The sequence below is a fragment of the Nycticebus coucang genome, chromosome 15 (assembly GCF_027406575.1).
Source record: "Nycticebus coucang isolate mNycCou1 chromosome 15, mNycCou1.pri, whole genome shotgun sequence".
NCBI lineage: Eukaryota > Metazoa > Chordata > Mammalia > Primates > Lorisidae > Nycticebus > Nycticebus coucang.
The window spans coordinates 40398978-40415994 of NC_069794.1; positions in this window are offsets into that span (position 1 = coordinate 40398978).

The window sequence follows — 17017 nt, forward strand, 5'->3', positions numbered from 1 at the left end:
ATGATTGAAAATCTATTCATAAGTCCAAAGGCAAAATAGGTGACCTCTTCTGCACACAAATGTTGAAAAAAATGTTGAAAATGTCTGTACTAGTTAAGCTAGTCATTTTCTGTGACTAATACATGAGTCACAGCAGACCTCAAATGCAGATTTAGTTTACAGCAAGCTTTATTTGATAAGAATTTTTACAACTTATATTCTTTAAATTCTGTTTACCAGTTCATAATCTAAATGGTAGAAAATAGCTTAAGCCATTTTCCATCTACCAAAATTACAGAGCAGAAAGTGCTTTCTTTAGTCCCTTTGGCTTTATTCAGAGCTCTCCAAGGGTTCTTGTACATAATGGTATTCGTCATGGTAATGATTTGATTGACACAAACACTATGACATGAATGTATATTTTGGAACTAAATCTCTCAAAAGCACTCTTTCTTTGTATGTACACATTGCACATTTTCTGTTATGTAGAGGTGCATAATTATCAAACTAGAAGAACAATGTAGAAGATTGCAATGGATTAAAGGAGATTTATAGGATGAGCTCACTTTAAGAAGAGTCTAGTTTATGAGTTTTCTTGAGAGATGGAGGGCTTCCCTTATTTACTCAGAGGGACAAAAACAATCGTTCCATACTACTACAGCAATATTACCAATGGGAAAAGAAGAGCTGTAGTAAAAATGCACTTTGCTGAATCAAACAAAATGCTTTTATATGAAAAAAAAAATTGCCTTAGGAAATGAAATTACAAGCCCCAAGGGACTCAGAAAGAAATAAGCTAGAAATTGAATATCACATAACATAGTCCTTTAATTAGCCTGTGTTCACATAAAGGAACCTTGCAATAGTAGTTTTATTAAAACAAATTTTAAAAATTATGTCCTAAACATGAAATAGAGTAATAATATTGCATGTAAATATATCTCAAAGTCATACATGTCATTGATCAAGAACTAGTTTAGGACCTTCTTTACTTTTACGGAATATCAAATGTGTGCATTCTTAAGTAGCATAAAATAGAAACCCATAGAAATAAAGATATCATTCATACATATTTTCAAAACCTTATACAAGTTGCTTCTGGCCCATAGGGAAAATATATGAAGTTCAGATTACTGTATATGTGAGTTAATGGAACAAAGGCTTCATAGGGGCTTTTAAAACCAAATTCTACTCTTAGATTTACCATTTACTGGTTCTCCGAGGCCATGTGCTCATTGATTTAGCCTCAGAGGAATTATTTTCCTTATCCATTAAAAAGTAATCTAGTAAAAGCTGTCTTATGTTGGTATGAAAAAGAAAAAGTTTTATGCAACTTGAAATGTTGCTGCTGTTGACAAGAATCTTTTATTTGTTCAAATAGCTGTATATTTAAAACATAGTTTATTGTCTTTCCTAATATCTCCTCTACAAGACAGACAATGGTAATGTAAAATGTGTATTTTTTGCTAAAATTTATTTTTCTTTTTCATTTTTTTTTTTTTCTTTTGCAGTTTTTGGCCGGGGCTGGGTTTGAACCCACCACCTCTGGCATATGGGGCCAGCACCCTACTCCTTTGAGCCACAGGTGCCGCCCTGCTAAAATTTCATTTTATAAAATGCTCCAAAATAAGTTATAGATGTGGGAAACAAAGACTACTGACAATCATCCAAAGAGTTGTTAAAAAATAACTCTTCGAATTTCTTAATAACATGTGAAATACATACACTTTTTGCTGAGAATTAAATATGCATCACTTCCTGTCTCCCACATACAGTTTTGTGTATAGATATAGAAAAATATATATTAGATGTAGAACCATGGCTTTCAGATTTTATGGCACAGGATTTTTCTTCATGCCACCATAAGCAATTAGCCACTTTTTCCTTTATATCTTCTAAACTTGTTTTGATTTAAATCCCTAACATACTTCCTCCTCCAAATTTTACAGCTCTTTGATTTTTGACCTGAGACATCTCTTCTGTAAACCACTGTGATAAATTATTAAATTGGGCTGGGCACAGTGGCTTACTCCTATAATCCTTACATGGGCAACAGAATGACACTCTGTCAAAATAAATAAATAAGTAAATGAAATAAAATAAAAATAAAGTAAATAAAATTACTAACTTGATATCTAGACTCTAGCCTGGCTCTCTTCTTATTCAACTTCAGAATTTTTGTTTAGTGTGACCTTTTAAAAAGTATACAGACTACAATAAATTAATAAAATGTATATATCTTCAATTTCACCATGTGATTTCAAATTATATTCTAAATTATATACTTTACTTAACAAATAGCAGTACTGAAATATTTCTCCACCCACATCTTCACCAATAGTATGTATTGTAGATTTCCCAATGTTGGGCAAATTGATGAAAGTAAAATGATATCTTTTATGATTTAAATATAAGGTGTCTGGTAACTAGAAATAAAATAATTTTATTTTAATAATACATACATGTGTACATACATACATAAAAACAAAATGTAAATCTTTTCATAAAATACCTCTGTTTAACAAAAAATTTCACTGAAAACATTGAAGCAAATATTTAAAGGTCCTAAGTTCAGTTCCCTTGAAAATATGAGTATTTTTCCAGCCTTAGTATAACATCCTTGTTTTGTACCATGTGAGCCAGCCACATAAAATGTTTCTTTAACACACATGGTTGCCTATATTTATGTTCTTTACAAGAATGATCTTTACCATTTTGATATCTAGTGAATTTGCACTCATCACTCAGGGCCTAGCATCCCTGTTTGAGTTCTCACTACCACACTCCCTAAGGCAAATTTACAGTTCTGTATCTGATGTTAAATAGCACCTTATTCACAACCTGTTGGTATACAACCATCAAATATGGAGAGATACATACCACTTCCAATTTGTGTTTTCTTTTTTTTTGAATCAGACACTATGTCTTATAGATTCATCTGTATATTCTTAAACCATAGTACAGTGCCAAGTACAGCAGCTGCTCAATACATTTTGAACTGGATTCATTTTTTTAATTGTTAACTAAAAAAAAAAAAAAAAAATCAAAGGTTTTACACTGAAAAAAGGAGAGCTTTATTTATCATGAGGGTTAGCAACCTGCTGGGAGACCATTCCAACAGGTGGGAAAGCCAAAACCTAGCCAGAAGCTAGGTGCAGTGTACTTCATAAAAAGAACAAAAATGACGAGGATTTTGTACTGAGCATGGTGGTTAAATATACATAATCAACAAGCTATATAGGTGGCTTGGAGCCTGGAGCTCAGCAGGTAGGGTGCGGGCCACATACACTGGGGCTGGCAAATTCGAACCGGGCCCAGGGCCAGCTAAATAACAATGACAACTGTAACCAAAAAATAGCTGAGCATTGTGGTAGGCGTCTATAGTCCCAGCTACTTGGGAGGCTGAGGCAAGAGAATTGCTTAAGTCCAAGAGTGCAAGGTTGCTGTGAGCTGTGACACTATGGCACTTCACCGAAGGCAACATAGTGAGACTCTGTCTCAAAAAACAAAACAAAACAAAAACAAACAAACAAACAAAAACCTATAAAGGAGTTATAAATATTTATGAAGGGAATTCATAGGCATGCAATTGTTATTTTCCCTCTCCCTTTCCTTCATGGCTGGGAACCCCATTTTAAGGTGTGTCTGGAGTCTCCCTGGCCATGAAGGGTCTACTCAGTTAGTGGAGGACTAGGTATTTTGTTTTTGGTTCACCGAGTCAATCTCTCTTAATGTAATCAATATGGGGATGGGCAAAACACGTTCTGGGTAAAGGTTGAAACATTTCTTGTCTAGATTAATTCTTTTAGAAAATTTATGACAGTGTTTATAGTCTGATAAACCAAAGAAAATTTTTATTTATTTTGACTTTCATTATGCAGTAAAGTTTTATGGTATATATCTAAGTAATAGAACATGATGGTATGATATACATCATGAAATGATTACTGCAGTCAAGAAAGTTAACATTCTCTCACATGGTTACCTTTCTTATTTTATAGTATTTGTGTAATAATGTCTTATATAATTTTATAACCTAAAATCTATTATCTTAGCAAATTTCTTCTATATAATACAATATTGTTACCTAAGTCCTCATATTATACATTAGACTTCTGAGTTTATTCATCCATGGATTTTAAAAACACATCTAAAATCACCAAATCATTTAAAGAAAACTCTCGAGTATACTTTATAAAAATATATTGACTACTTTAAATACAAATAAATAATTGTCATGAATATATACAGAGCCATATTAATATTGATCGAACTCTATATAAGATAAAAACATATACTTGTATTTCATTAAATCTAAGACTCAATCAGTCCTAGGAAGCTTCATTACTGATATACGTCTAAGAAAGAAAAAGAAAACTGAAGAATGCTTTTATAGAACTCATAACTTACCATATATGTTATAATAATTTTACTAAGTTACACTATCGTTAGTTAGAGACATATCTTATGTTATCTGAATGGAACATAAAAATAAGAAAATTAATGCAAAATAAATCAGATAAATTATTTACTCAACTTTTTACACTTACTGTAAAATGTTTTCAAACACTTTGCTTCTCTGAGTCATTGATGTCAGTTTTGTCCCCAAAGTTTCAAAGACAACATGAGTATTGGTGTGTTCCCACTGAATGGGTACAATGGAGGGGTGTATAGCACACCTTTTGGATACAGGACATAACTACAAGAGGGACTCTACCTAACAAATTCAAATATTGTGACTTGGTTGTTTGTACCCTCATATTAACTTGAAATAAAATTTAATTTAATTTAGTTTAATTTCATTTTAAAAAAGAGCATTAGTATTGCAACCCTTTAGGAAATTTGTAAAGAACTAGTAGTCATTGATGCTTAGTTCTCAAGCTCATTGTACTTACATAGAACAAGATAAAGTTTGATTCTTCTTTCAAGAATATTTCTAAACATTTCTAAATTACCATCCCATCCCTTCCTGTTCACACTATTTTTCTCCTCAAGGTTAATGCTCTGGTATTGTCTTTAAGATTCTGCACCAAGTCACTGTTAGCATTTCTGGAAGCCTTGATGTTTGCAATACTGAGAACTAATGTAATCACTGTATCTTCTTCATGACTGTTACCTGGACAAAACCCATTGGATGTTGCCATTGACTGTAAGATGTATCCTAGCTGTGATCTTAAAAAAAGCAAAAAATTTTATGACATAGAGCCAGGAATGTAGCATTATATTTTCTGACATCAACTTCAGGATTTTATATCATACATTGGATTAAGTATCTTCTTCAAAGTTCTTATTTAATTTTTTTTGAGACAAAGTCTCACTATGTCACCCTCAGTAGAGTGCGTGGCATCACAGCTCACAGCAACTTCAAACTCTTGGGCTTAAGTGATTCTTTTGCCTCAGCCTCCCAAGTAGCTGGAACTACAGGTGCCCACCACAATGACCAGCTATTTTTTGGTTGCAGTTGTCATTGTTGTCTAGCAGGCCCAGGCTGGACTTGAACCCACCAGCTTTGGCGAATGTGGCCAGTACCCTACTCACTGAGCTACATGCACCGCCAAGCCTCATTTAATTTTTTTTAACCAACTGAAAGGCATTAAGCTTATACTTAAATCTAATTTCTATAAAAAAAATTTTTATGTGTGTTCTTTCTCTCATGAATTAACCATAACAATATATTTTTTCATTCAACTGTCATTTAGTTTAGAAATTAAAACTAAACATTGATCAGTTTAATATTTAAGAATCAGCTTGCTCTTTTAAATAGAAAAAATAGATGTCATGGAGCCAAAGTAAGTTGTAATTTTACTCAAAAAGAAAAAAAAAAATCTAACAAACTACTTGTATTCCATACAAGGAGAATTTGTTGCTACCTACTATATATATTTGGTTGACTTCACCAGAAGGATATTTCTTAAAAATAACTAATAAATAAAGACAACCAAAGTACTTAGAGTAAGTTACAGTAAATTTCCTAAACCAAGTCATGTCTTTAGTTACTTGGGTATATCTTTATATGACATTCAGGGCTTCTGAGGTCAATGTACTAACTATAAGAACTGATAAATGGTCTTACAGTGCTATTATAATTTTCATGATTGCAAATGTCTGTTTTTTTTTTTTCTTGGAACATATTGGAACTCTTTAATTATAAAAAACTATGTTAGCAGACCAGATTTGATACATCTGTTAATCAAAGAGTGGCTCCTTTATAAAGGATCATTCTGTCAGCCAAGGCAGCCAACACTCGCAGCCCTGCAGATGGTGTTACTTACTGTCTTCACACTTGTTCTTCTCTGTGTAGCAGTCTTTGCTTCTGGGACCGTCAAACTAACTACATTTTTAAGGTTAAGAGGGTCTAATTCTCAACTATGCAACATTTACAACAAGCCTTAATTTTTATAACAAATTAATGTAGATTTTTGAGCCCCTTGCTGTCAAAGTAGTGACTAGGGGAATGAGGAGGGGATAATATGCTGCTCTAAGTCATTGATACACAAACATAAAATGCTAAGTTGTTTCATTTGCATGTTATGACTTCTTCCATTCTTTATTCTCTCCCTGCTATTTCTCTGGTATATCTTTGGGGTATGATTATCCCTGTGTTTCTTCCATCTCATGCTAGGATATTAAAATATATTATACCATATGCCTAGGTAAACACTATAAAGATTCTTTTTTGTGAGGGTCACAGTTTGGAAATATATTGCTGCTTCCTTTTCTAGAATTTTCCCCAAGAAGCAGAACATGGACATTTCCTTATGAAACTTACCAGTATTATCAGTCTCACCTCCTTTCTATTTCTGCCAATGCTAAATACTCATCATGACCTCCTTGAAGAGCTCCCAATATCACATCCCTCCCTTCCTTCCTTCCTTCCTTCCTTCCTTCCTTCCTTCCTTCCTTCCTTCCTTCCTTCCTTCCTTCCTTCCTTCCTTCCTTCCTTCCTTCCTTCTTTTCCCTTCTCTATCCTTATTTCTCCTCTTTTGATCTCTCTCCCTGCCTCCATTTATTTTATATACTTTGTATATAATATTATGTATGTATCTATAATGCTTAGTAAAGTGATTACTACATTTTCTAAATGAATGAATATATGGCCTATTAGCGTCTTGAATAGTGGTTGAAAAACACAAAACATTTTAAGGAAAATGAACTGTGGCAAATATCCCCTAAATATTGGCCTGCCACACCTGCTGTGCTGTTATGTAAACCGAAGAGCCTGAGTCAGAGGAAGTGGGAACAGACAATAAAATCAGGAAACCTATGCAAATAATGCTAATGTTTTCTCATTTTGTTCTGTATTCTTAGAAAAGATATATGAATATAGAAAAGTTGTGTTTGGGGATAAAAATGGTGAAAGGCAAATGGAGGAGAAAATGATAGAAAGGTATATACAGGTAATGCTCACTGTGTTGGAGGGAAGGAGAGGAGGTGGGAAGTGGAATACCAAAACTGTAGCACATCTGGAGAATGGGTTTAACCTGCTGCACATCATCCCTGCTTCCCCCATGCCAGACCTGAAGGTGAGCCTAAGCTGTAACCTCTCAAGTATATTCTCTAAGTGGCCTGAACTCTCACAGGGGTGTCCACCCTTTATTCTTTTCTGCCTCACATCAGAAAACTAAGAGCTGTCTTGGGCCACACATTAAGTACACAAACACTAACAAAAGCTGCCTGCTTTTTGCAGTATCTGACACCACAGATAAGCAAAACAGGCCTCAAATGATCTGCACGAGGTCCTTCAGCCACAGGTTGGAATACCACATCTAACTAGTAAATTCATTTTATGTGTTTTGCTATATGGATGGTAGAAGCTGAAAACTCCTTTTGCTCTGCTTGTTCTTTGGGAATTCTTCTTCCTTCAAATTCACCAAGAATATGGCATGCAAATGTCATTAAAGCAAATTTAAAATAAATTAATAGCCGTCAAGTTCATGTGAAAGAGAGAAGCCAAAAGTCAGGCTTTGGGGGGATTTAGAGGAATGAAATATAAATATTCAGATAACTTCATTCCCTTCAATGTTGCTGTGCAAAGAATACATTTAGTCAGTTTATTTGTTAAACATATATTTAACACCTACTGTGTACCTAATATGTTACCAGGTGCTAAAACTTGGTGAAAATTTCTGTGTCAAATTCTTAAAAGGTATCTGTTTACATGTGAGTGACTATTCTGTAAAATGCTAATAAAAATCTCTCACCTTATCGAATTACTTTGAAGATTAATAACTATAAAGCACTTAATGCTGAGCAGAGTGACTGGTTTATAGGGGATGCTCTGCATGTATTAGCTTCATTATTTTTATTCCATCTCAAATGGAAGCAACTCATTTACTGTTCAAGGTATGTAAGTACCCAATGAGGTCAGAAAAAACTTCATAAGATTAATTAATCATATTTAAATTGGGTCTTTTTGTTTCTTATTCTTTAGATTTTTACATAAATTTCATTTATTATTCTTATGGAATATCTTTATTGTTATTAAAAGTGATATATGTTCAGTGTAAAAGAACAGTTTCACTGCAAAGTAATAATCATAGTAATAGCTAATATTGATAGAGGGTGATGTCAATGATCCTATGAAGAAAATTTTATTATTATTCTAACGAGAAATGACAAAGTGAAAGCTCAAGAGGTTACATAATTGGTCCTCAGACACACAGGTGCCAAGGGTGGAAAGTAAAATTCAGACAACATTCTCTCATAGAGAAATAACCATTGATATGTTTCAGCTAATTCTATGCTTAGATTAAAATGTAGTGGCATGCAGATGAAATATCATGTAAATCATCTATTCCGATCATGAAAATCTCTCACCACATTTTTCTGCAAAGATATTTCTAAAATTACCTTTCACTAAAATAACTCTGATCAACCACGCTCATTTTTAATGGCTATGTGATATTCATTATACATTTCATTCAATGTCTTACCACTTTCTCAATGATGGAAATGTAAAATTGTTCCTAAATTATTCAGTTTTGTAGAAAACACTGAAGTTAATATCCTTGCATCAATACTTTTCCTTCACCATTTCTGAAGTAGATTTGCTGAAGCAATGGTTTGAAGTTATTGATACATAATGTTGAATATCATCTAGAACACTAGAACTGATTTATAGGAGCTTTTCAAAATATCCGTTCCTTATTTTGGTGAAATCTCTGTTATGATTGTTTGGTGTATTCTCAGTTACACTAATAAGAAAGTCTCACTCTTGTCCTTGGCAATTATTCTTCATTTTTAAAGGCTAGTTCTGGTTATATTTTTCAGGTAAACTATAGAATTATTCTGGAAAAAATACAAAAATATTTCCTATAAATCTTTTTTGTTTAATACTGAATATATATTTAAGGAGTAATTTCATATTTGAAACAGTGGCCTTAATCAACAACGTGGAGAATTTGTCAAATTTCTTCAACATTTATTTAAATATTTCAACAGAGTTGTAGCTTTTGAATTATTATTATTATTATTATTTTTTTTTTGAGACAGAGTCTCACTATGTTGCCCTCAGTAGAATGCCATGGTGTCACAGTTCACGGCAATCTCAAACTCTTGGGCTCAAGCGATTCTCTTACCTCAGCCTCCCAAGTAGTTGGGACTTTAGGTGCCTGCCACAACCTCTGACTATTTTTGTTGTTTGTTGGTTGATTTAACGGGCTCGGGGGGTTTCAAACCCATCAGCTCTGGTGCATGTGGCCGGTGCCCTAACCACTGAGCTATAGGCATCCAGCCAGAGTTGTGTCTTTCTAAAATACAAATCTTTCATATTTTTTACAAGCTTTGTCACTAGGTATCTTTACCTAAGGCTATGATGGAGGGTTTGTCTTGATCACTACAGCCTTGTACATGTAATATAGCCTAAAGTCTGATAAAGTGATGTCTCCATATTTGTTCCTATTTCATAGTATTTCTTTGTCTATTCATGGTCTTCTCTAGTTCCATATGAAGCATAGAACTATTTTTTCAAGAACTAGTATGACATTAAAATTTTAATGGGAATTGCATTGAATCTGTAAATTCCTTTGGGTTAGCCATTTTAACAATGTTCATTCTTTCAAACCATGAGCATGTTATATTTTTCTACCTGATACCATCCTCTGAAATTTCTTTTCTCAGTGTCTTATAGTTTCTCTCTATAGAGATCCTTCACCTTTGTTAAATATATTCCAAGGTATTTCATTTTCATTGAGGCCATCAGAGGTATTGATTTGATTTTCATCTTGACTGTTGTTGGCATATGAGGAAGCGATTCATTTCTGTATTAATAGCTATTAATTCCTAACACTTTGCGGTGTTCACTTATCACTTCCAGGAGTCTTTTGGCTGAGTCCTTGAACTTTTCTAGGTATAATATCACCTTGTCATTGTAGAGTGATAGTTTGACCTTATTTGCCTCTATTTGGATCCCCTTCCTATCTTTATTCTGTCTAGTTGGCTCAGTTAGGACTTCCAGCACTGTTGGATAGTGGAGGTGATAGTGGACATCCATGTTTGGTTCAGGTTCTAAACGGGATGCTTTCAATTTTTCTCCATTCATTATGATATTGGGTGTGGGTATGTCATATACAGCTTGTACCAATTTACAGTATGTTCTGTCAAACCCTATATTATTAAGTGTTCTTATCAAAAAAGGGTGCTGAATGTGTCAAACTTTTTTTCTGTATCTATTGAGGGATACATATGGTCTTTGTTTTCACTTCTGTTTATGTGGGTAGTTACATTTATAAATTTTCTTATGTTGAACCAGGGTTGTATCCCTGGTATGAAACCCACTGATTATGATGAATAATTTTTTTGATGTATAGTTAAACTCTTTTTGCTAAGATTTCATTGAGTGTTTTTGCATCTGAATTCATTAAAGATATTGGTCTGTAGTTTTGTAGTTTTTGTTTTGTTTTTTCCAGTCTTTTCCTAGCTTTGTTATCAGGGTAATATTTGTTCTGTAGAAGGAGATGAGGAAGGCTTGTTCCATCTTAATGTTATTGAACAGATTCTGCAAGATAGGTACAAGCTTTTTGTTGTTGTTGCAGGTTTTGGCCAGGGCTGGGCTCAAACCCGCCACCCTAGGTATATGGAGCCAGCATCCTACTCCTTGAGCCATAGACGCTGCCCAGGTACAAGTTTTTTTTTTTCAGGTTTAGTAGAATTCTTGCATGAAACCATCTAGTCCTTTTCTTTGTTGGAAGATTTTTTGTTATTATTTCAATTTTGGTGCTTGATATTGATCAGTTCAGGAGTTCTATTTCTTCCTGATTGAGTCTAAGAAGGTAGTATGATTCTAGGAATTTGTTAATTTTCTCCATTTTTTTCCTAATTTCTGAATATAGAGATTTTTATAGTATTTATTGATAATACTTTGTATTATTATGGTATTAGTTATTATTTCTTCTTTTACTTTTTTGATTGAGCTTATTAGAGACCTTTCTTTCTTGTTTTGGGTTAACCAAGCCAAAGACTTATCAATAGTGTTTATTTCTTCAAAGAATTAACTTTTGCCATATCATTCTTCTATATGTTTCCTTTATTCTCAATTTCATTTAATTATTGATCTGATCTTAGTTATTTTTTTTCTTCTGCTGGGTTTGGGGTTGGTTTTCTCTTTCTTTTCCAGTTCCTTGAGGTGATTCATTAAATTGTGGATTCGTAATCTTTAAGATTTCTGGATATGGGTACTTAAAGCAATGAGCACCGCTGTAAGTACTGCTTTTACAGTATCCCACAGATTTTGGTAGTTTGTGGTCCCATTGTCATCTTGTTGAAATAATCTATTGATTGCTGTCTTTATCTCCTATTGATCCAATTATTATTAAGCAAAAAGTTGTGTAGTTTCTATGACTTTATGTGGGGCTATGGATTTCTATTGTAATTGATTTCTAGTTTTATTTCACTGTGGTCTGACAAGATATCCGGTATAATTTCTATTTTTTTAAATTTATTGAAGCTTGGGCGGCGCCTGTGTCTCAGTGAGTAGGGCGCCGGCCCCATAAGCCAAGGGTGGCGGGTTCAAACCCAGCCCCGGCCAAACTGCAACAGAAAAATAGCCGGGCGTTGTGGCAGGCGCCTGTAGTCCCAGCTGCTCGGGAGGCTGAGGCAAGAGAATCGCATAAGCCCAAGAGTTAGAGGTTGCTGTGAGCCGTGTGACGCCATGGCACTCTACACAAGGGCGGTACAGTGAGACTCTGTCTCCACAAAAAAAAATTTATTGAAGCTTGCTTTGCGGCCTACTATAAAGTCAATCTTAGAGACTGTTTCCTGAGCTGATGAGAAGAATATATATTAAGTAGCTTTCGAGTGTAATGTTCTGTAGATGTCTGTGAAACCCATCTGTTCTGGGTTAGCTTTAAGTCCAATGTTTCTTTGTTCAATCTCTTCTTGGAGAATTGGTCCATTTCTGTTGGTAGGATATTGAAGTCTCTAGCTTTTATGATGGTGGTGTTCATCATTTACTTTAGATAAAGTAGAATTTGCTTAATAAATCTGGGAGCACCTTAGTTGGGTGAATAAATATTTGAGATTAATAAGTCATCTTGTTGAATTGTTCCTTTGACCAATATATGTATATATTGTCCATCTTAACTTTTTTTTTCTTTTAACTTTTAGTGGTTTAAAGTCAATGATGTTGGCAATAAAAATTGCAATTTCCACTTTTTTTTTTTTTTTAGTTTCCCTTTGTATAGGATATACAACCTTCACATTGAATCTGAATTTGTCCATTGGGGTTAGATGCATTTCCTGAAGACATCAGATACTTGGCTTGTATTTTTTTTTTTTTTATCTGATCAGCCCGCCCATGCCTCTTCAGTAAAAAGTTCAAGCCACTTACATTTATTGAGAGATTTGACAAGTGGTGTGGATTTCTGTTTGAATGATCATATGGGCTTAAAAAAAAAAAAAAACAAAAAAAGAACACTTGGTCATTGGTATCTAGTATCTAGACTTTGGCCTTTAGTTTCTTGGTAGTTTTACACTGGTGGAAGTCTATTATGCACAGAGAAGGTCTGAATACTTTCTTCCAGGCATGTCTAGTTGTGGCACATTTCCTCAGAGTGTCCTATTTATTAGGAAAATATTTGATTTCACCAGCAAATATGAAGCTTAGTTTTGCTGAGTACAGAATCCTGGGCTGGCTCTTATTCTGTTTAAAACAGATTGAATATGGGGGTGCATTCCCTCTAGCTTATAGGGTTTCAGCTGAGAAGTCAGCTGTTAACCTGAAGTATTTACCCTTGTAGATCATGTGTTGCTTATGCCCAGCTTGAGGAATTTTCCCTTTTATTTTGACTTTGGACAGGTTGATTACAATAAGTCTGTAGAGATGTTGTATTTGAATTGAATCTTCCTAAAGTTAGATATCTGTCTAATATCTGGATGTCTGTGTCTCTCAAGAAGTTTGGAAAATTTTCAGTGACGATGTCTTCAACTAGAGATTCCATGTTTTGGAGACTCTCTTTTCCTCCTTTAAGTATACCTATAATCTATAAGTTTGTATGCTTTGCATAGTCCCAAATCTCTCTGTGTGATTTATTTAATTTTCTTTTTCTTTTTTTCCCCTCTCTAAATGACTGAGTTAGCTCAAGAGCCATGTCTTCAAACTCTGAGATTCTTTCTTCACCCTGGCATAATTAGTTGCTGAAGCTCTCTGCAGTGTTTTAAAAGTCCCTGAATGTCCCTTGCAATTCTTTAAGCTCCATTATATGTTTCCTAATTTTGTCCAGATCCTTAGTGACTTGTCTTTAATTTAATTAATCTCTCAAGACAGTTTTGGGACTTATTTGTGCTGGTTTACAACTTTCTTTTCAATTCTGTTCGTCTTATTTTCCATCCATATTCCAAATCTCACTTCTGTCATTATTTCTTTATGGTTGAAATTTTCTGCTGCATCTCCATTGTAATTCCTTGGGGGAGATAATCTGTTCTGAATTTTCATGTTGCCAAGATTCTTTTGCTGATTCTTCTTTATCTGTGTTCTCCTTTTTTTAATCTCTATGCTAAAGGGTTAAGATAGCCCTTAGTTGGAGTTACTTTTGTTGGGTATGAACAGGGAAAGATCACTAGATGGAACTCTCATATCAGTGGTAACAACAGCCTTGGGGGTTGGGCTGGTGTGGAGTCTCAGACTCAGTAACCTTGGCGGCCTGGAATCCAGAAGGAATTCCTAGGGGCTGGGACTACTCCAATCTATTTGATAAAACAAGGGAGCTGATTCAGATATCATAGCCCATTTCTGGAGGGGAGAGCCTGAGCCCACCACATGACAACCTAAACTATTGGTCTTCAAGACTTCTAGGAAGCTGTGTAGAGGAAAGCTGATGTGGTTAGAAGCCACCCCTAGTGTTACAGTGTTCTCTGTGCCTCTCCAGTGACCCACTGAAGTAGGACAGTGGTTTGTTGCTTCCCTGATAGATGACATCTGTTGGGTCCCAACCCCACCAGTTCCTTTGCCCAGATCCACCTACACTCTACAAGGGATGCATCTACTTTCAGGTCCCCAGCTTATGGCTTAGATAAGATGCAAATTTATCTGCTCCTTTCCCAGCCTCCTTTCCCTGCTCTTGGTATACCTGGCAGTTAGCGGTTGCATCAGCTGCTGTTATGTTTTCCTCCATGCCTTTTGTCTAGTGGGGTACCTATAGAGAGAAATTCAGGTTACTCCTTGGGCCAAATCAGATGGGGGATGGGAAAGGTTGAGCTGGCTATATCTCAGTAGCTCATATTACTGAGAAATCCTCCAGGTAAATTCTTTGTTTCTGTACTACAAAACCTCCCATCACCTGTTACCTTTATTGTCTACCATTCTTTTTATATTTACCACTCCTGGTGTCCCACACTGTCTCTCTGTGCCTTGAAAATGCTGTTTTTACAAGAAGGAATTAAATGAAGCCACAGCCTATACTCCTCACTAATTTTCCTGGAAGAGGCTGCTGAGAGGCTGCTTCTAATCCACCATCCTTTTTTTTCTACCAGCACCTCAATAAATACTCTCATAGTTCATGAGCTGGATGTCCATAATCAAAGTGTCAGCAAGGCCATGATCTCTCTGAAGGCTCAAATAGGGATTCTTCTTTGACTCTTCCCAGCTTCTGTGGAGTTTCTGCAAATGTTGGCTTACAATTGTAGCACTTCAATCTCAGCTCCCTGTATCCCACAACCATTCCTTTAAATAATCTGTATTAATACACATATGAATAAATCTTGGAAAATACTACTGTTTTTCTAGAGTTAGCTTACTCCCCTTAGTATTTCCCAAGAGCAAAGTGAAGAATACAGGATTGTATATTTAAATGACTGTTGCAAAGATAAGAGTAAATACTAAGAAGTTTAAATTTTAAGGAATAGTTTAACAAGAAACTAGATGCCAGGATTTTAAAGACAAGCACTCAGGATCTTTCAAACTGTTAGGTAACATTGCATGTGACTGTGCACAAGGTCTGAGCATTATTTTAGCTCATCTGTTGTGTGAAAAGACTCTAATGTACACTGAAAATTCTTGTTAATCAGTTCTGAGATAAATATAATTTTGGATTCTGATGTTTTTAAATGTTGCTAAAGTCAACAAAAGTGGATGAAATGTGCTTATCAAAACATTTGTCAACTGTCTTCCAAAAGTCCTTTTATGAAAAAATAAAGGTATACCAGAGGAATCAAAAAAACAAAAAGACTTGTTTAGAAATTTAATATATGAAAATATATCTAAATTGAGAAAAAATATAATGAATATATTCGAATCAATTCTCAGTCCAAAACCCTTTTCTAATCCAAAAGACTTTGCTTATTTTTTAAGGGTAGAATAAATATGTATGAAAAATGCAAAAGACCTTGATATTTCATAGATTTTTGACCTTTTTGAATATGCCTTATGAATTTATTTCCACATATTGCCATTTAAGTTCACTTTCTCCTTTCTTAAGTTTACATATTTATTGATGATTTAAATTACTTACCAACGTTCTTCCAAAGAGTGTATTTATATCTTTGACTTTGCCTATAACTGACCATGTAACTCCTTTTATCCAGAAATAAATCATTAGCTATTCTCAGAGTATCCTTTCCTCTTGAGTTCATATTGAAAACTGGTTACTAATCTGGAATTCTGGAATACAGTATGGCCTTTCATATAATCCAGTACTACCCCAAAGATTAAGTTTTTGTTTTGTTTTACCTTTTGTTTTTCTCTTAAAAAAAAATTACCAAGTGCTTTAGTCTCAGACAGATTTTGTTTAATACCACCTCTGCCATTTATTATCTAAAATCAGGGAGTTTTAAGGCTTCTAAAATTTCGTAAAAGCTTTTCTTACTTGTCATCACAGCAAATTAAATGATAGTATGTAAAATAGTGTTCAGTTATTTTACAAAACATAGATATTATTATTTTGTTATTATTACTCATTATTATCCAGAGATGTTTGCCTTACTATTAGTCCTCTATACAATGAAACAACCTATATCATTAGGATTAATAACAAGGAAGACAATAACTTTGTAGTTTTAGTATGAGCGTAGAGCGGGAAATCAAAAAAGAAATCTGCCCTAAGTATTGAAGGGGCTCAAGAAATTTCACTCCAAAATGTAACTCTTTGGTATAAAAAATATTTTATAAATATAAAAAATATTAATGTCTCTTAAAATTCAAAAAGCCCAAAGAAAGGGATTTTCCCCAATCTGTATAATCAGAAAGAATAACAAATTTCCCCTTTCTTCCTTGTTATCTCACTATGATTCAGGAAAAAAAGTCAAGAATACACCCAAACTTGGCTCAAATATATATATTTGAGGTCCATCTTCTGTATGCAGATCAAAAAAGATATTTCCTTACCCTTCCAACCAAGCTAAGGCAGAAATACAGGTGTCAGTTTCCCAAAGAGTTAAGACAGAAAACATTTTTGCCATTTTTTTTAGGCCATGTCCTCTGTTACATACTCCCCACTCTCAATTTTACCTTTCCATACCTATGGGAGGAGGGCGTTGTAGTGTCAAGCTGTTTCTCACTGAATTTGAATGATTATTTAGATGGAAGGTTTATACTTATGCATACTAG